Here is a 21,428-nt window from a genome sequence, read left to right as displayed (position 1 = left end):
GCAGGTATTATGTAAAGAAGTTGTATCTCCTGGGGTGTCTATGTAGCTTAGTCAGTTAAGTATCTGCCTTTGGCTCAGGTCATAATCCTAGGGTCCTGGGACCAAGCCCTGGCTCCCTGCTCAGCAGGGAGTCTGCTTCTCCCTCTCCTTCTGCTTCCCCACTTGTTGTCAGGTGAGCACATGCGCTTTCTCTCTCAAATAAATAAAATCCTTGAAAAAAAGAAAAAGAAGTAATATCACCTTTACCTGAATATTTTATGGTAATAGTGTCATGTCTGCCTGGGGAACACTTCCTCTACCTACCTGGTTTTATAAAACCAAAACACATTGATGAAGCCCTACTGGAGATTATAATTAGAAATGTCAGAGTTGGCAGAATGAAGGAAAAAGTCTGTAGAAGAACTGATATGTTTGAACAGGCTTTAGATGTAGTCATTGGGTCTTTACCTGATTGCATTTTAGGGATGGACATTATGTCTAAGAGAGGAATATGTCCCGTAATTAGTACTGTAAAACACAAGGCATATAAGTCCCACCCTTCAAGCAATGTTAAATGCTCAGTGTGAACCAGTAAGATTCCCTGAGCCCACACAGTGTAGAATGAAGCTTGAGTGCTGCTAGCAACAGATTCGTCGTGCAATAGCCCTATGTGGAGACTGGGGCTACTGGCAAGAACTTGGGTGTACCTCCCAACAATGACTATGGGGACTTTAAACAAGAGGATTTCCATTTAAGGGTATTTATGGCCTTGCTATCTGATATTATTAATTGAAGTTATTCTTATGACTAAAGGATATACCATGACCTTGAAACCTGAAATACCTACCCAACACAGGTAATATCTGAGAAATGCTCTAATGGAGTTGGCAGTGCCCAGGAGAGTTCCATAATAAGTTGGAAAAAGGTTATACAGGATCATGCTGCCTGGAGAATGCAAAGAAGAGATATTCAAGAGCAGGAAGCCTCTTTTTTCTTAGGCTTGATACTGGAATTGTATGAGGAGCTGCTGCTGGATTCTATCGTCAATGACAGTGTTCTATAAACAGCTCTTGACTGACAAAAAGATGCTAGGTTTGTGGATGGCAGTTCCAAAGTGAATGGACAATACTCTGTTTTGGAAAGTCATCATTATATTAAAAGAAGATAGAAACAGATCATCTTGGTGTGCTGTATTGCATGCTATTTTCCTAGCAGTGATGAAAGAATTGAACACCTGGGAAAAGGCCCTATGTTTCCATTGGCTCATGAATAATGCCTGATAGCCTGGCCAAAATGTCAGTCAGGACAGCAATGGAGACCTAGCCTGTGAAACGGATGCTCCTACAGAAATTTGAAAGAGTGCATTAAAGTAGAACACATTAATGCCTTTCACAAGAACTCCCTTCCAGGTTAGGAAGGTGACTAGAATTATCAAGTAGATGTCCCTACATGTCCCTTTGAAATGCTTGCCTGGACCCATGAATGAGGGTCCATGAATGAGGGGAATGAGCACAGGGTTGGCTGTAGTAATGCAGAGATGGGCTGAATCTAGACATATTCCTCCTGCACCCTCTGAGGCACAGAAAGCTAAAACAAACTATTCTGTCAACAAGAGAGTCAGAGACTGAAGATGGTTATTTGGCGGATTCCCCAGAAGGAAGGCCAGGAATATAGCTGTTAGGTGATACTAATGCTAGTAGCCTTGGGGAGGTACAAATAGGTCCAGATAGGAACAGACGTTGACTCTGGACCATGCTTTGCTTTCCTGAGTGTAGGTACAAAAGTTCTGAGTGCTATAAAGGAACCAGAACAGAAGATACTGCACCAGTTTGGATGGCTGACCATCATTTCTTCAGACCAAAGACACTTAATAGCCCATAACACTCAACAAAGGGCAAAGAGATATCCTCAGTGCTAGTTTGACAGAGAATTGGAATGAACAGCTAAAATGGAGGAAAACAAAGACAGCAAGGGCTGGCATATAAGTCTTCATGAGTATGCGCTGCCATTCAACATGACCATGAATGGGGCTAAAGGTGTGTCCCCACTGGATGTGTTTCTCTGTTTCGATCTGGGGAAGTAAAGATGGGGAAGATGTTGGTATACATTCTTCCCCAAATCACCTCAACTTCTTTCCTCCTAGCTGATGCAGGGGTCACAGGACCAGGACTACAAGTATAAGGTATGGAAATGGTGATTCCTAAGCAAGAAACCAGAATCATGCCTGATGGGGTGAAGGCACATCCTACCCCATCAGGCCCTTCAGAATTCTAACACAAAGTATTGAAGCATAGAAGGAAAGCATAGAAGGAAAAATGGTAGCTATGGGTAAAGAAATGAACAAATGGATTATGTAATGAAGAAAATCCAATATTAACACCCCAAAAGAAGCTCTAAGCAAGAGATGATATTGTCTTTTAGTTCAATTATGTTAGACACCTGAAAGCATATATTGCTGACAACCCTCTTGTTTTTGGAACCTGGTAAAATCAAATGGAAGTCTACAAACATGAGATACATTTTCATATAATGATGATGCACTGTATAGTTAATAACTGAAATGGAATTCTAGTAATGTGCCAACTTTTTTTAACTCTGATTATTGTTTTGCTATAATACTCACATTTTAACAATAATGGTTGAAGACCAGGGGTGGACTGTGACATTGTGACTTATAATAAATATGTATTTGGTCCTCCTTCTCATTTCTGGCACAGAACTAAAATCCTTGAAATTTGCTAAACTGAGAGACACCCCCCCCCAAAAAAAAGAAAAGAAAAGAAGTCTTTTGTTATGTTAATGAGGTGGCTTAGGTCACCTAAGGATGGGGGATGATTGCTAGAAGAACCATTCCTGTGATTGGAGGGTTGGAACTTTCGGTCCCATCCTCCTGGGACGGGGGAATGGCTGGTGGCTACACCAATGGCTAATGATTTAATCAATCATGCCTATCTATGAAGTCTCCATAAAAACCCAAAAGGCAGGTTTGGAGAGCTTCCAGGTCAGCGAATAAATGGAAATGCAGGGAGAGTGGTGTGTTTGGAGAGGGTATAGAAGGTTCATGCCTCTTCTTTTTTTTTTTTTTTTTTAAGATTTTATTTATATATTTGACAGAGAGAGATCACAAGTAGGCCGAGAGGCAGACAGAGAGAGGAGGAAGCAGGCTCCCCACTGAGCAGAGAGCCTGATGCGGGACTCGATCCCAGGACCCTGAGATCATGACCTGAGCCGAAGGCAGCGGCTTAACCCACTGAGCCACCCAGGCGCCCTTCATGCCCCTTCTTACATACCTCTCCCTATTTATCTCTTCATCTGGCTACTGATTCATATCCTTGAATATATTTTGTAAAAAAAAAAAAAAAAATTCTAAGGAATAAACTGGTTTCATGAGTTCTGCGAGCCCCTTCAGCAAATTAATTGAACCCAAGAAGGGAGTGGTAGGAAACTTTAATTTATAGCTGGTGGGTCAGAAGGACAGGTAACAACTGCATAGGCAGTGTCAGAATTGAGTTGAACTGTAAGATAATCAGCTGGTACCCAGGGAATTGCTGGAGGTGTGGGGACCTCCCCACCACCACATTAGAAACTGGTGATCAGAAACCTTTTAGAGAATATTGAATAAGGTAGTTTGATGTAAAAGTTGACACATGTTTCTTATAAAAGTGAGATTTTAAAAATTAATAGTTTATCTTCTTGCATCAAAAGTGTTATGACTGAAAAAACCAACTATGCAATGTTTCAAGTAGTTTATGCAAAAAGTACTATAATAAATCTGAGATGGTATAGTTTTTTGTTGTTGTTTTTGTGTTTTTGGTATAGTAGTTTTCATGAGAAACTTGTATTAAATATATTCTCATTTTGGACTCTGGAACATCAAAATTTTTTTGAGTTCTTTTGTTTAAATTCAACTAATTAACATATACTGTATTATTAGTTTCAGAGATAGAGTTCAGTGATTCATCAGTGTTATATAATACCCAGTGCTTACCCCATACCCTCCCCACCCAGCAATTCTCAGTTTTTTCCCTATGATTAAGAGTATCTTATGGTTTGTCTCCCTCTCTGATTTTGTATTGTTTTACTTTTCCCTCTCTTTCTCTATGATCCTGTTTTGTTTTGTTTTGTTTTTAAGGTTGAGTAGTATGGAACATCAAAATTAAGTGACAACTTTTTATATCCAGGAAAGGTCAATTTAAAAACTACACAGGGGACACCTGGGTGGCTCAGTTGGTTAAGCAGCTGCCTTTGGCTCAGGTCATGATCCCAGCGTCCTGGGATCGAGTCCCACATGGGGCTCCTTGCCCCGCAGGGAGCCTGCTTCTCCCTCTGACTCTGCCTTCCACTGTGTCTGCCTGTGCTCGCTCTCACTCGCTCTCTCTCTGACAAATAAATAAATCTTTAAAAAAAAAAAAAAACCTACACAGAGGGCGACTGGGTGGCTCAGTGGGTAAGCCACTGCCTTTGGCTCAGGTCATGATCTCAGGGTTCTGCGATCGAGGCCCACATCGGGCTCTCTGCTCAGCAGGGAGCCTGCTTCCCTCTCTCTCTTTCTGCCTGCCTCTCTGTCTACTTGTGATCTCTCTCTGTCAAATAAATAAATAAAATATTAAAAAAAAAACTACACAGAATTTATCACATGTAAACCGAGCCTAGCCTGAACTACAGAAAAGGACAATATCTTCAGTTTATCTGATACTGCCTTTGGAAGTCTTTCCCTCAAAAAGCTAAAGAAACTAAGAAATCAAAATTTATCCTATTATGATTATATTGCTAATAAGAACCAAGTAATATAATATATCAATTAAAATTAATATTCCATATGCCTCATGTATCCAGTATCAACAGGAAGAAAAATGATACTCCTTTGAAAGCTATGATATTATAAATAAATGTCTTATGAAAATGTATTATATTGAAAAATATATGTTACAATAACATAAGTTACCCTTTCCTTAACTCAGAATCATCATTATGAGAAGTGTTTCATGCTTTGCTATTATAATAGCAAAGTTCTCAGGGGCTAGAAAGGTAATCTGTCTTATGCCAAATGGCCCTAACTACTATTCTTTTTGACATCTTAGGTTTACACATTTTTCCTATTTTCTGCCTCTGTCTTCATTGATATTTGAAACATTCTCCTATCATATATTTAAATCTGACAGTTCTCATTTCATTTCTAATTTACTGAGAGAAAGAAAACCAAACATAACCAAAATCAAAAAATTTTTACATCTCTGAGGAAAGGTATGAACTTCAATGCTTCGAATTTGTGGAATCTCTGTTTTTATTTACACAGAGGTAGTTGGTGCATCACATTCTGTTCTTGGTGAATGAGATTACTAGATAAAAGAGTGACTACTATAAAAAATTTAAGCTTCATTGTTGGGGCTAAATAAATACCAAGTCATTTAAGAATTCACACAATGCATTAAAAATTTTTTTAAGTATGGTAAAAATTAAATAATACATGAAACCTTAGGATCTTCATAACTTTGCGTCAGGGAGATACCACAAGACAGAAGAAGAATCTTATAGCTCTGGATGAAGTTATAGATGATAATAGAATGTTCTCTATCAGATTCCTCTTGAAAGCAGGATAGAAGGTACCACATTTCCTCTTTCACAGTCAGGCTTGGATCCAGAGAAAGTGGGACAAAACTGGAACTAATTTCTTTAGAAAACAAACAAAAAGTCTTAAGGCAAACATTACATGCATTCATTTGAAGCAGCAATCTTTAATGAAAAGACTGAAAAGCCTAAGGGTCTAACTCCATGGAACCAATAATTCAGCATCACCTTATTCAGGTCTCATTGGCTACAAAGATGAAGTGCTTCATATTCTTAAAATTACAGCTTGTGCTATGTAATTAATAATGCTCTACCTATCAGGTGAAATATTTAAATAAGATTTCTAGGAATAAATTTACATTTCTCAGAATAAGGAGTTAAAAACATAAAAGGTATTATGAATTTTAAACGAACTCCCTATTTTTAAAAGATTTAGTATGAACATATAATGCTAGATCAAAAAAAATGAAATTCAAGTATCTATTTAACATAACACATTTTCCCTCAAAACAACAGAAAAATATTCCATTCTTCATGGCATTATTTAAAATGTTTACTTGTTAATTTTGCTACTGTCTAAAACCAATCTATCAGCTAGGTAATGCAACAACTGTAATCAAATCACAAGGTATTTCCAGATCATACCTCTCAGTTCTACAGACATCTACAAAGGCTGTATGATTCAACTACTGTAGATGTTCAACTCATCTCTGTATCTCGATAAGTTCCAGACCCAGTCAATAACTGAAAAAAGTCTGAAAAGAAACTGCTATGATCTAATCTTTAAAAATAAACTTTCAAGGTGGCCAGGAAGTCCCTAAGTCTCCACTGACTTCAAGAAGAAAAAATAGTATCAGTAGTCCATGGGATAAGTAAAGGGGAATAAAGATGGTGCCTAAGACAAACATTCTAGTCAATAAATGAACTAAGGTACACAATAGTCACTATCCCACCCAAAATTTTTAAGCCTAAAAATAAATTCTAGTTAAGTATCAGGAAGTTATTCTCAACAAACAGGTCATTATCCTGATAGAGGTTAATTAAAATTATATGGTGATTAAGCCAATAGCGACTACTTACCAGGATGCTTTTGTTCCTTCTGCAATGAAAAATCATAAGCATCTCTTCCACCCCAGCATACTGCCAGACCAACCACCAGGATGTCATCACAACCTTTAAGAGGAATGCCATCATCTCTAATAGGGGTTTCCTGAGGTGAGCCAACAAAGTAAGTCAAAAGTGAAATAGTTTAAAATCTCAAAACAAAGCCATTAAACTGAATGTTTAAAAAAAAAAAAAAAAAAAACAGAGATTGGGGAGGAGCAAGATGGTGGAGAAATAGGAGACCTAAATTTTATCTGGTCACAGGAATTCAGATAGATAGTTATCAAACCATACTGAATACCTATGAACTCAATGGAAATCAAAGAAAAGAATAGCAGCAGTTCAATGAACAGAAAAGCGACCACTTTCTGGAGAGTAGGATATGCAAAGAAGTGAATCCAAGGCAGCCAGAGACCAGGGAGAGAGAAGTGATTGACTGCTTTTCTCTGAGTGGGGCCCTGAGTTCTCAGCTCCTCTGGGGCCAGAGATTGGAAGGCTGCCATTTTCATTCTTACCTTTCAAAGCCATATGGAAAACATTCATGGAACAAAAGCTAGTGAGCGTGAACTCAAGCAGATTACTTAGCCTGGCCCTTGACAAAGCAGTGCAATTCCATCCACCTCAGGCAAAGACCTTTGAGAACCACTGCAACCAGTCGATCTGCCAGAAATCAGCAAGAATACCCAGCCAACACCAAGTTAATCAATCATTGAGAACCACAAAACTCTGGCACTAGGGGAATAGGGCACATAGATTCAAACTTTTTCTCTAAGATTCTTTGATCTTTCAAAATTAATGTTTTTAATTTTCTTTATTTTTTCTTTTTCTATTCTTTTTATTTTTCTTCTTTCCTTTTTCAACTTACCTTATTTTGAGCTTATCTTATTATCTTTTTATCTAATTATTCCTTTTCTAAAATCCTTTTTGTCATTTTTACACTCATATTCTATCCCTTTATTGTATTTAACCTTATTTTTTGTATATGTTTTTCTTTCTTTAAAGTTTTGGGATACAGTTTCTTCTAGGAGACCAAAATATACCCTAAATTTAGTGAATGACTTTGTTCTACTCTCTCACCTGATCACATTCTCTCTCTCTCTTTTTTTTTTTTTTTAGTTTTTCTTCTGTCTTTTTTCAGCCAACTTCTTATCAATTCCTTTTTAAAAATCTTTTTAAATTTTCATCTTTATAGTCATATTCTATCCCTTCATTGTATTTACCATTATGTTTGTATATTTTTTTTCTTTAAAATTTTAGGAGGCAGTTTCTTCTAGCAGACCAAAATATACTCAAAATGTAGTGTGTGGCTCTGTTCTATTCACTATCCTGATAATATTATTTCTTTCCTTCTTTTTCTCCTTCATTTTCTCTCCAGTTTGGGATCTCTAATGATTTGTTTAGTGTATATTTTCTGGGGTCCTTGTTACCCTTTTAGCATCTTGCTTTCTCATTCATCTATTCTCTGGACAAAATGACAAAACAGAAAAATTCACCTCAAAAAAAAGTACAAGAGGCGGTACTGACTTCCAGGGACCTAATTAATATAGACATTAGTAAGACATCAGAACTAGAGTTCATAATGATTATAGAAATACTAGATGGGCTTGAAAAAAGCAAAGGAGGTACTAGAGAATCCTTTTCAGAAAAATAAAAGAACTAAAATCTAACCAAATCAAAATCAAAAGGCTATTAATGAGGTGCAATCAAATACAGAGGCCGTAACTGCTAGGATAAATGAGGTAGAAGAGAGAATTAGTGATATGGAAGAACAAATGATGGAGAATAAAGAAGCTGAGAAAAAGAGATATAAACAACGACCTGATCATGAGGTAGAATACGAGACATAATGATACCATAAGACAAAACGATATTAGAATAATTGGGATCCCAGAAGAAGAAGAAACAGAGAGAGGGGCAGAAGGTATAGAGAGCAAATTATGGAAGAGAACTTCCCTAATTTGGGGAAGGAAACAGGCATCAAAATCCAGGAGGCACAGAGAACCCCTCTCAAAATCAATAAAAACAGGTCAACACCTATTTTTTAACATTAACATTGACTAATGTTAACTAACAATCAATGTAATACAATACATTAATAAAAGAACAAGGATCATATGATACTCTCAATAGATGCAGAAAAAGTATTTGACAAAGTACAGCATCTATTCTTGATTAAAACTCTTCAGTGTAGGGATAGAGGGAACATAACTCAATATCATAAAAGCCATATATGAAAAGCCCGCAGTAAGTATGCCTGTGTATCCATCAAAATCCTTGAGAAGAACACAGGCAGGTCAGGAACACAGCAGGGATGTCCACTATCACCACTGCTATTCAGCACAGTACTGGAAGCCCTAGCCTAAGCAATCAGACTACAAAAAGAAGTAAAAGGCATATGAATCAGCAAAGAAGTCAAACACTCACTCTTTGCAGTTGATATGATACTTTATGTGGAAAACCCAAAAGACTCCACTCTAAAACTGCTAGAACTCATACAGGAATTCAGTAAAGTGTCAGGACATAATATCAAAGCACAGAAATCAGTTGCATTTCTACACATCAACAACAAGACAGAAGAAAGAGAAATTAAGGATTCAATTCCACTTATAATTGAACCTAAAACTGATCAAAAGACAACTGACAGAATGGGAGAAGATATTTGCAAACGACATATCAGATAAAGGACTAGTGTCCAGAATCTATAAAGAACTTAGTAAACTCAACACCCAAAGAACAAATAATCCAATCAAGAAATGGGCAGAGGACATGAACAGACATTTCTGCAAAGAAGACATCCAGATGGCCAACAGACACATGAAAAAGTACTCCATATCACTCGGCATCAGGGAAATACAAATCAAAACCACAATGAGATATCACCTCACACCAGTTAGAATGGCTAAAATCAACAAGTCAGGAAATGACAGATGCTGGCGAGGATGCGGAGAAAGGGGAACCCACCTACACTGTTGGTGGGAATGCAAGCTGGTGCAGTCACTCTGGAAAACAGCATGGAGGTTCCTCAAAATGTTGAAAATAGAACTGCCCTATGACCCAGCTATTGCACTATTGGGTATTTACCCTAAAGATACAAACGTAGTGATCCAAAGGGGCACATGCACCCAAATGTTTATAGCAGCAATGTCCATAATAGCCAAACTATGGAAAGAACCTAGATGTCCATCAACAGATGAATGGATCAAGAAGATGTGGTATATATACACAATGGAATACTATGCAGTCATCAAAAGAAATGAAATCTTGCCATTTGCGACAACATGGATGGAACTAGAGCGTATCATGCTTAGTGAAATAAGTCAAGCAGAGAAAGACAACTATCATATGATCTCCCTGATATGAGGAAGTGGTGATGCAACATGGGGGCTTAAGTGGGTAGGAGAAGAATCAATGAAACAAGATGGGATTGGGAGGGAGACAAACCATAAGTGATTCTTAATCTCACAAAACAAACTGAGGGTTGCTGGGGGGAGGGGGTTTGGGAGAAGGGGGTGGGATTATGGACATTGGGGAGGGTATGTGCTTTGGTGAGTGCTGTGAAGTGTGTAAACCTGGTGATTCACAGACCTGTACCCCTGGGGATAAAAAATATATGTTTATAAAAAATAAAAAATTTAAAAAAATAAAATAATTGAACCTAAAACTGTAAGTTACCTAGGAAAAAATCCAACCAAAGAGGCAAAGAATTTGCACTCAGAAAACCATAAAGTACCCATGAAAGAAATTGAGGAATACACAAAGAAATGGAAAAAGTTCCATGCTCATGGATAAGAAAAACCAATATTGTGAAAATGTCTCTGCTACCTAGACCAATCTACACATTTAATGCAAACCCTATCAAAATACCATCAATGTTTTTCAAAGAACTTGGACAAATAATTCTAAAATTTATATGGAACCAGAAAAGACCCCAAAGAGTCAGAAGAATGTTGAAAAAGAAAAGCAAAGCTGGTGATATCACAATTCTGGTCTTCAAGCTTTATTACAAAGCTTTAATCATCAAGGCAGTATAGTACAGTCACAAAAACAGACACATAGATCAGTGGAACAGAATAGGGAGCCCAGAAATGGACCTTTGACACTATGGTCAACTAATCTTTGACAAAGCAGGCAAGAATGTTCAATGGAAAAAAAGACATTCTCTTCAACAAATGGTGTTGGACAGCCACATGCAGAAGAATGAAACTGGACCATTTCCTTACACCACAAACAAAAATAGACTCAAATGGATGAAAGACCTCAATGTGAGAAAGGAATCTATCAAAATCCTTGAGAAGAACACAGGCAGCAACCTCTTCAACCTCAGCCACAGCAACTTCTTCCTAGAAACATCACCAAAGGCAAGGGAAGGAAGGGCAAAAATGAACTCTTGGGACTTCATCAGGATCAAAAGCTTTTGCACAACAAAGGAAACAGTCAATAAAACCAAAAGACAACTGACAGAATAGGAGAAGATATTTGCAAATGACATGTCAGATAAAGGGCTAGTATCCAAAATCTATAAAGAATTTATCAAACTCAACACCCAAAGAACAAATAATCCAATCAAAAAATGGGCAGGAGACTTGAAGAGACATTTCTGCAAAGAAGACATCCAGATGGCCAACAGACACATGAAAAAGTGCTCAACATCACTTCACATCAGGGAAATAAAAATCAAAACCTCAATGAGATACCCCCTCACACCAGTCAGAACAGCTAAAATTAACAAGTCGGGAAATGACAGATGCTGGTGAGGATGTGGAGAAAGGGGAACTCTCCTAACACTGTTGGTGGAAATGCAAGTCGGTGCAGCCACTCTGAAAAACTATGTAGTTCTTCAAAAAGTTGAAAATAGAGCTACTATATGATCCAGAAATTGCAGTACTGGGTATTTACCCCAAAGACACAAATGTAGTGATCTGAAGGGGCACATGCACCCCAATGTTTATAGCAGAAATGTCCACAACAGCCAAACTATGGAAAGAGCCTAGAAGTCCATTAACAGATGAATGGATAAAGAAGATGTGATGTATATATGCAAGGGGATATTATGCAACCATCAAAAATGAAATCTTGCCATTTGCAATGATATAGAGGGAACTAAAGGGTATTACACTAAGTGATATAAGTCAATCAGGGAAAGAAAAGTATCATATGATCTCATTGATATGTAGAATTTGAGAGATAAGATGAAGGATCATAGGGGAAGGGAGGGAAAAATGAAACAAAATGAAACCAAAGAGGAAGATAAACAACTAGAGACTTTTAATCTCAGGAAACTAACTGATTGCTGTAGGGAAGGGAGTGTGAAGGATGCGGTGGCTTGGTTATGGGCATTGGAGAGGGTATGTGCTATGGTGAGCACTGTGAATTGTGTAAGACTTATGAATCACAGACCTCTACCCCTGAAACAAATAATACATTATATGTTAATTTTAAAAAATAAATTTAAAAAAAACAATGATAATAATACAAAACTATTTGATTGGTAAAATTTCCAGATCCCTAAAATATGCATTATTTGGATGGTCATTTTTAGATATGTGTAAGATCTTTCTAGGCTTTCCATCTATTAAGATAATTGTCACTATGAAAAATTTACCAAAGATTTCCTAAAATAGATCTATAATAATAAGTAAAATGGTTATTAACTAAATATTTTTAAAGCTGCATTTTGAATTGCTGTAACTCAAACAGAAATAAAGACCATTTGAACAGTACAAGCATCTTACTTCTTGGTGAAGAATCAGGCATGATTTGGTATCTGGATTCAATGTTTTTTCTAAAATAAGGCATCTCCAACTTTACAAATATAGGTCAAAAACCAGTATATATTATTTGTAATAAGATCCCTAATACCTTGAAAATAAATGGCACATATTTGTTAAATTTAAGTGAAAAATTTTATCCCTCTAACTCCTAGCACAGAGAATGTGCTCAATTTTATGTATGTTGAATAAAAAATGGAAAGTATTAGTCAATGCAAAAAGTACATAAAACATGTCATTAACACATGTGGTCCATGACCTAAGTGTCTGCTGATAGACAAATGAATAAGGAAGATGTGGTACATATATACAATGAAATACAGTGCTTAAAAAAAAAAAAAAGATGAGAACTTGCCCTATAAGACAACATAAACTTAGAGGGTATGATGCTAAGTGAAATAATTCAGACTGAGAAAGACAAATACCATATGATTTCACTTCATATGTAGAATCTAAAACAAAAACACACAAATAAATAAAAAGCAGAATCACATTTTTTTATTATTTTTTGTGTTTTTATTTTTTTATTAACATATAATGTATTATTAGCCCCAGGAGTACAGGTCTGTGAATTGCCAGGCTTACACCCTTCAAAGTACTCACCATAGCACATACCTTCCCCAATGTCCATAACCCCATCTCCCTCTCCCTCCCCCTGCACCCCTCAGTTTGTTTTGTGACATTAAGAGTCTTTTATGGTTTGTCTCCCTCCCGATTACATCTTGTTTCATTTATTCTTTTCCTACCCCCAAACCCCCCACATTGCCTCTCAACTTCCTCAAATCAGGGAGATCATATGATAATTATCTTTCTCTGATTGACTTATTTCGCTAAGCATAATACCCTCTAGTTCCATCCACATTGTCACAAATGGTAAGATTTCATTTCTTTTGATGGCTGCATAGTATTCCATTGTATATATATACCACAACTTCTTTATCCATTCATCTGTTGGTGGACATCTAGGTTCTTTCCATAGTTCGGCCATTGTGGACATTGCTGCTATAAACACAGAATCAGACTTATAAATATAGAGAAAAACTGGTGGTTGCTAGAGGGAAGAGAAGAGTGGGGGGTTGGGCAAAATGGGTGAAAGAGAGTGGGAGATACAGGCTTCCGGTTATGTAATGAATAAGTCATAGGAATAAAAGACACAGCATAAAGAATATAGTCAATGATACTGTAATAGCAATGTATGGGGACAGATGGTATTTATACTCCTGGTAAACACAGTGTAATGTTTAAATTTCTCAAATCACTATGTTGTATACCTGAAATTAATATATGTGTCAACTATACTCAAATAAAAAAATTAAAAAATACATGTTCTATAAATTGAAGACCAAATAATAAAATTTTGATGAACAAATCATGCATAAATACAGAGATTTAAGAAACCTTATCAAATCTTTGCTTTCCACAGAAGGTTGTCAAGTTGACTACAGGTATTACCAATGATACAAAATCCTTTTTGCCATGAAGTAAGACAGGTGTATATATAAAATGGCATTATTTAACAAAAGGTTCAAGTCTCTTAAACCTGGAAGGGTTCTATGAGGCTTTACGGTCAACATTTTGGCACAGAATTCATGAACACCAGTTGGAGGTACAAGTCTACTTGACATAAGTACTGAAATATATAGGTTATATACATTGTTTAAAATATAGTGCCTTTTTTCTATGTACTTTTGTGATTATTTAAGTATATAAGGAAATTATAATGTAATAAAAAATAATTCATGAGCACTGATGATTAATAAAAACCATGACACTATGTCATTAAAATACCAAAAAAAGGATATCCTTGTTCAAAATACATAGTTTTTACGAACTTATACTCTAATATTAATATATTATATATAAATAATCACACACACACACACACACACACACACACACACATATGATCGTCTCAAAAAAGAAACACCATGTTTAACGGCAAATTTTAGCATACTCTAGTACCAAATATGGCCTGGAGTTGAAGAAGAAGTGGCAGATAGGTGACCTCTGTGAAGCCTCATAATGGGAAAAGGATAAGGAAGTCAACAATCAAACAGAAGAGTTCCATGGCCTGACACAAGGCCAAGTCCAGACTAGCCCTGGAGAAAGAGCTGCCATTTGAGAGATGGATTCCTGATACACCCAATGGTCAAGTGCTGGCCCTCAAACCAGCCACAACTGTGGTGGCTGCAGCAGCAAGAAGCTTGGCTTCTATGTCCTTGTACTGAGAGAAAAGACTGATCTGGAACTCCCTCTGGACCACCTAGTGTGGAGATCTACTCTAGGAAGGCTGTTTAGGTGGGATCCGTGGCTTGTGAAGAAAGAGGCAGACACAGGCCTGATTAGACATAGGCCGCTACAACAGTGGATCAGTGCTAGGTAAATGAGTAGTGCCCTGGTGGTCTACATGAGTTCAGTAGCCCCGCTTGAGCTTTTTTTCCTCAGTGCTTGACTTTCATACCCACATGTCCTGGAGTCACCCATCTCTTAGACCAGATGGCAACAATTATTAATCTAGTTGTGCTCAACAATAAAGCTGTTCTAAACCCACATAGAAGAAACTTTAATTGAACTCTGAATAAGTTTATTACATTTAATATCCCATACTGAAAAGGCTCAGGCCCATCCCAACCCACTATTTTACATAAAGATGAAAATATGAAAAAAAAATTTTTTAAGTCTTACCTTGCTTAAACCTACCACCAATAGCAGCAGTTTTAGATGTCAAACTACTGATCTTTTCACAAGCAGTGAGATAGAAAATCGCTTTTTGCTCTGCCACTCCTTAATGAATGTTCAAAAGAGAGTTCGGTCACTAGCTACATCAATTATGGCCAAACTTCCTGAGCTGAATAAGGCTGGAGTTAACTGCAATCCATCTTGTGATAACCGCAGTAAAAAGTTGTGTCTCTAGTAGGACTTCCTTAAACCATTTCTACTCTCTGAACTTAAACCTTGGTTTTTAATATTTGAAGATGAGTCAAAGGAGTAACTTTCACCAAGCTGTAAAACGGTATGTGTTTTCTGAAGTTTTACAGAAGATGTTCCAGAAATACTTGGAAATATCAGTTTAGAAGCAGATGCTGGAAGAGGTGTAAGAGGAATGAGTCTATTACCATCAACTATCAACTATACAGTTCTCCTTACAAGGCAAGTGGGATGAAGTTTCAGCATGAAGGGCATTGGTCCCCAGTGTCCCAATCTTGCTTTTTACTTCAATATTGGGAGAAAATGAAATTCCCTGCACTTGATTTCGCTCCAAATTTGAAATCACTTTTTGTCTGTCATTTACCTCTACATTTTTTCCTTTCAAATTAGACAAGTTTGGGCACCTGGGTAGCTCAGTGGGTTAAGCTGCTGCCTTCGGCTCAGGTCATGATCTCAGGGTCCTGGGATCGAGTCCCTCATCGGGCTCTCTGCTCAGCAGGGAGCCTGTGTCCCTCTATCTCTCTCTCTGCCTGCCTCTCCGTCTACTTGTGATCTCTCTCTGTCAAATAAATAAATAAAATCTTTTAAAAAAAATTGACAAGTTTAGAGTGGTTAATTTTTGCTTTTCATTTTCTAGAGGACTGGACACTGTCTAAAATTCTCTGCAGTCCTGGACTTAAATCAAATAGTACCCCTGACCATATGAATGCATTATTTTCCTGTCTCAGTTAATTTGGGTTTTTGAGACCTTTCATCTTTATCTCCTCCAATTACTTCTCTTTGTAGATAATCATTACCTACAGTCACTGGATCACTTAGTTCTAATGCTCTAAAACTGCAGTATTCTGTTTCTCCTGGACAGGACATATTTCTACATTGTTCAAAGCTTCAACAACCTGATCAGAATCCACTTCTGAAAATATAATAGACTCATCACTGAAACAAGTGTACTGTTGCTGATTATCTTGATTCTCATTCATTTGATTTTCTAATTGTGCCCTCTCATTACAGACACACAGAATGACTGAAATGGTTTGATGTTAGTGAAGAACAGAGGGGTTCTTTCACTTGTATGTCAGGTGGTTGTTCTTTTACTAGGTAGTCTTCACCAAACTGTCAAACAGTAAGCCATGACTCAAATTCAAACTTGTTTCAGAAACTGGCAGACATTCTGCTTCTATACCAGTGGTAGTTCTCTTTTGAAGAACCAGAGATATAACTGGTTTCATAGCTTCTTGTGCTTGATAACCTTGAAGAAAACTATTTGAGAGTCAGTGACAGAAAGTTCATTCCTTTTAAAACAAGGGCCATTTACCTTCAAGAGTATTGGAGAAAGAAAAATTAAGCTTTTTGGAGTCAAAATATCAACCCCATCCAAATCAGTGTCTTGTTTCATAGTATCTACAATCTTAAGTTCCAAATGATCTTTATTTGTCACTTCTGGAGAATGTTGTTCACCAGAAAATGTAATACAAATCTCATTCTGAAAAGAGCGTACCAAACTCTGGTCATCTAAGCTCTTCTGCAACATCCCTGTTGCCAGCTTGGCACACTTTGCTCCTGGTTTGACATTTTCAGTTGCCATCTGTTGTATTATTTTCTCTGGTGGAGTATTCATGTAGAAACTATCTTCAAATTCACAAGGAACTAAACCTAATTCAGAAACACAGTTATTCTTTGTTTGCCACATAAGCTTCTGTTTTTTCTTGTTTTCTAGATATATTTAGTAAATTCTCATGCTGGCCTTCTGATCCTCGAGTTGGGAGTATCTCAGCTTTGCTTGTATTATCTCCTGATTCCTAAAGTTTATTTGATTTATTTTCTTCACTATTAAACTTTATAATTCCACACTTGATAATAATATCTGAGTCTTTATTCATATAACTACTGCCTGTCTCACAGGACATTTGTCTCTCTATTATTTTTTTCTGCTTGGTATAAGTGTTCATCTGTTTATCAGACTGTTTTTCTGGGCAGTAGTTAACTAAGTAGGTGTCATGTTTTAGATAAACATTCTGGATTTTTTTAGCATTTTTTTTTTATATTTGTATGACATAATTTATTTTTTTTTATAATTTATTTTTTATTTATTTTCAGCATAACAGTATTCATTGTTTTTGCACCACACCCAGTGCTCCATGCAATCTGTGCCCTCTCTAATACCCACCACCTGGTTCCCCCAACCTCCACCACCCCCGCCATTTCAAACCCCTCAGATTGTTTTTCAGAGTCCATAGTCTCTCATGGTTCACCTCCCCTTCCAATTTCCCCCAACTCCCTCTTTTTTTTTTTTTTTAGCATTTTTAAAAATTTAATTTTTATTTATTTTCAGCATAACAGTATTCATTATTTTTTCACCACACCCAGTGCTCCATGCATTCTGTGCCCTCTTTAATCGTTTTCTACCACCAAAACTGTGTTTATTTTTTCTGACTCAACAACAGCAAATCCTCTTCCATTTTCACTAACCATACTAGTGGGTTGACAAGTCACTTTTTTACTCTGGGATTGTGTGATAAAATGTTCCACAAGAACATCATTAGTTTTTGTTTTGTTCTTTGAACTTTGTTCTCTTTCTAATGAGAATGATGTTTTGCTATATTTTCCCTCAGCACAGAATGATACATTTTTAGCAAAAGGGTCTGGACTTCTAAATTCCACATTCTTCTCATCTAAGGTAAATGCATCTCCACAATAAACAGGATTAGACATAGTCTGTTCCTATAAATCAATTCTACACATCTCAGTGTCTTTCATATGGCTACTGTGTCTAGATTGTTTTACATGTTTACTATGTTTCCAAGATCCAGAGGATTCATCTTTTCTGAATTGAAACTCAGCTTCTTTTTTAGTTTCCTCAAATAAGAGAATCCAAACAACTTTCTTAGTGCATGTTTTTTCCCTCATTCAGAGAGGTTCTTAGCTTTTCTTTACTTAAACTCAAAGAAGCCCATTTTCTTGCTCTGGAAATGGAATGTGCCTGGCATTCTTGATTCCCATTCTGTAACTTATAATAAAAGGAGTTTGTATGCTCTCCACTTTTCTCTAAATCCTGCACAGTATTTTATGAATGCTTAGCAGAAGAATCACTAAACATCGAGTTACTTTTTTTCTTTGATGTTAACCTTTCACAAGATCTTTTAGTTTGGGGTATAAATTTCGGTTCCTTTACTTCTGACTCACTGCTGGTCAATGAGTGTGTATCAGAATTTTAAAGGGAGTATGAATTCCATTGCACTCCCATTTCAACTAAGTCCTGCTGCAGAATCATTTTAGCTTCTTCCAGAATAAGGGCTGCTGCTTCCGTTTCAGTTAAACCTTTTCTGCCAGTCACCCAAATAGTTCACATATTCCAATATTCTTCAACTGCTTCTTCTTCCTCATCCATTGCCTTTTGGGCACTATATAAGGATGCAGGAAAAATAATGTATTGATTCACTCATGCATACCGAAATATTTACTAAGCATTAATCTGATCTGTTCTAAGAACTGAAGAAATTGCATTGAACAAGAGGGAAATATGTCTACTGTTTTAGAGCTTACATTCTAGTTGTGGAAATCAGAAAACAAACAAATGTTAAAATGCATTCTATGTCAACTGGTAAGAATTGTGTACAAAAATGAAGCACCAGGAGATGGGTGGTTCTGTAATTTTTAAATGGCATAATTAGAGAAGGCCTCACCAAGATCCATTAAGCAGAAATCATTCAAAATAGAGTCATAAGACTCTCATTAAAAACAAATCCTATGTAATATGAACTCTGGACAAAATAATTAAAGGACCTGGAGAGTGACCAAAAAGAGAAACTGAAACTTGGAGTTTACTGATAGACAGAATTTGAAAAAGAGCTCAGAATAACTGCAAGAGATTTAAAAAAAAAAATGGAGAAAGTTCAGAAATGAGAGCTCCAAAGAAGGAGAACCCCAAATTCTTCATATAAATTCTGCCTAAATATCTAGCTGCCCTCTAATCTATGCAAGTGTGGGCAGACTCCAAGCAGCCAGTTAAAAGTCTAACCAATTGAACAGGGGTTTGAGTTACTGTCTACTACAGGAAGACAAAGTTTAGAGTTTGAGTTCAATCAAGCTGACTGATAAAATATCAATGTAAAATAATAGATCCTATGCCCTAAAAGGCCGAACATTCACAAAATTGAAGTACCATGAAGAGAAAGGAAAAAAAAAATGGGATGAGATATGAAAATTATTAAAGAAGTAATAGCCAAGAGACTTCTGTTTCCAACAAGGACGGTGTAATAGGGACCAAGTTAGCCTGTCACTCAAAACAACTAAAACCAAGGCTAGCTCTTAAAAGACACTGCAGCTTCCATTTTGCTCTCTCTCTTGGATTACTTACTATAGGGGAAGCTAACCATCATGCATAAGGACAACAAGCAGCTCTGTGGAGAAGCTCACATGGAGAACTGAGCACCAGTTTGCCAGTGCGTGTGCAAGATCTTTTTTTTTTTTAAAGATTTTATTTATTTATTTGACAGAGAGAGATCACAAGTAGGCAGAGAGGCAGGCAGAGAGAGAGTGGGAAGCAGGCTCCCTGCTGAGCAGAGAGCCCGATATGGGGCTCGATCCTAGGACCCTGAGACCATGACCCGAGCTGAAGGCAGCAGCCTAACCCACTGAGCCACCCAGGCGCCCGCGTGTGCAAGATCTTAAAAGCAGATCCATCTCAGACCTTCAGATAACTATAGTCCCAGCCAACAGCTTTACTAAAACCTCAAACCAGACCACTAGCAAAGGTGCTCCCAAGTTCATGACTCACAGAAACTTTGAGTTAATATATATTTTTTGTTGCCTTTAAGCCACTAAGTTCTCTAAGATATATTTTTAAGTTTTGTTGTTTTTTTTTTTTAAGTAATCTCTACACCCAACATGGGGCTTGAACTCATGACCTTAAGATCAAGAATAGCATGTTCTTCTGACTGAGCCAGCCACGCACCCGTAAGCTACTAAGATCTTAATTTGTTTCATAGCATTAGCTAACTAACTGGCCCAGTAAAATTATCAAACTTCAAAGATATGAAAAAGAAATCTTAAGACCTACATATTTAGCACAAAAGAATTATATTCCCATTAAAATTCTTAAAAACAGCAGGCACAACAAAGAAAGATCATTTTCCTAAAACTCAATAAAAGAAAGCATGGACAAAAAATTTAAATCCAGCCAAGATATGCCTCAAGTATTAAGGTTATGGAAAAACAGTTTTAAACATACAAGATGTAGGAAATTCTATACTATATTAGTACTCAATAAATCTCTTAGTGGATAAGTTTCATCCGGTCAAGAGATGACTAGAAGTGGTTCAGCATTAAGACCAATGGTAAGAATTTGAATAAATAAAAATGTAGATTATATTAATTTTCCATCTCTACACCCTACAAAGATGGGGAAAAGGGTGGAAAATTAGTGTATACATGTTATATGTTGAGACAAAGTAGAAATAATGTACTTTTTAAATGGAAGGAAAAGGACAGAGAAAAAGAAAAAGTGAGCTCAATGTTGATGACTACTGTTCAGGCAATATGTGGGTATTACAGAATACCATTAAAATCTTGACAAACCAGGGGCACCTGGACAGCTCATTTGGAAGAGCATGTGAATCTTGTTTTCCAGGTTGTGATGTAGAGACTCCATATTGGATGTAGAGACTCCTTAAAAATAAAATCTTAAAAAAACAAAACAAACAAACAAAAAAAACCTTGACAAACCAAATAATAAAAAGGACACAGGTACCTGCTAGAACAAAAATATATACCTTTCCAAATATAAAAATAAAACTCCAAAGAGTATCCTTAGGCAGAAAAATAAACATAGTAAATATACAATACACATAATTATAAAATAATTTGAGAATTGAGAACTTCTCCAATGAAGACATACAAATGGCTATCAAACACATGAAAAAATGTTCATCATCACTAGCCCTCAGGGAGATTAAAATTAAAACCACATTGAGATATCACCTTACACCAGTTAGAATGGCCAAAATTAACAAAACAGGAAACAACATGTGTTGGAGGGGATGTGGAGAAAGGGGAACCCTCTTCCACTGTTGGTGGGAATGC

General features: G+C 36.8%; 1 pseudogene; it reads right to left on the bottom strand.

The window, feature by feature from the left end:
* Positions 1–21,428, bottom strand: part of LOC116591295 — a 145,564-nt pseudogene that overhangs the window by 55,483 nt on the left and 68,653 nt on the right.

This window comes from Mustela erminea, chromosome 1, assembly GCF_009829155.1.
Source record: "Mustela erminea isolate mMusErm1 chromosome 1, mMusErm1.Pri, whole genome shotgun sequence".
NCBI classification, from domain to species: Eukaryota; Metazoa; Chordata; class Mammalia; order Carnivora; family Mustelidae; genus Mustela; species Mustela erminea.
Note: the sequence above shows the minus strand (reverse complement) of the source record. Positions and strands in the feature narration are given on the sequence as shown.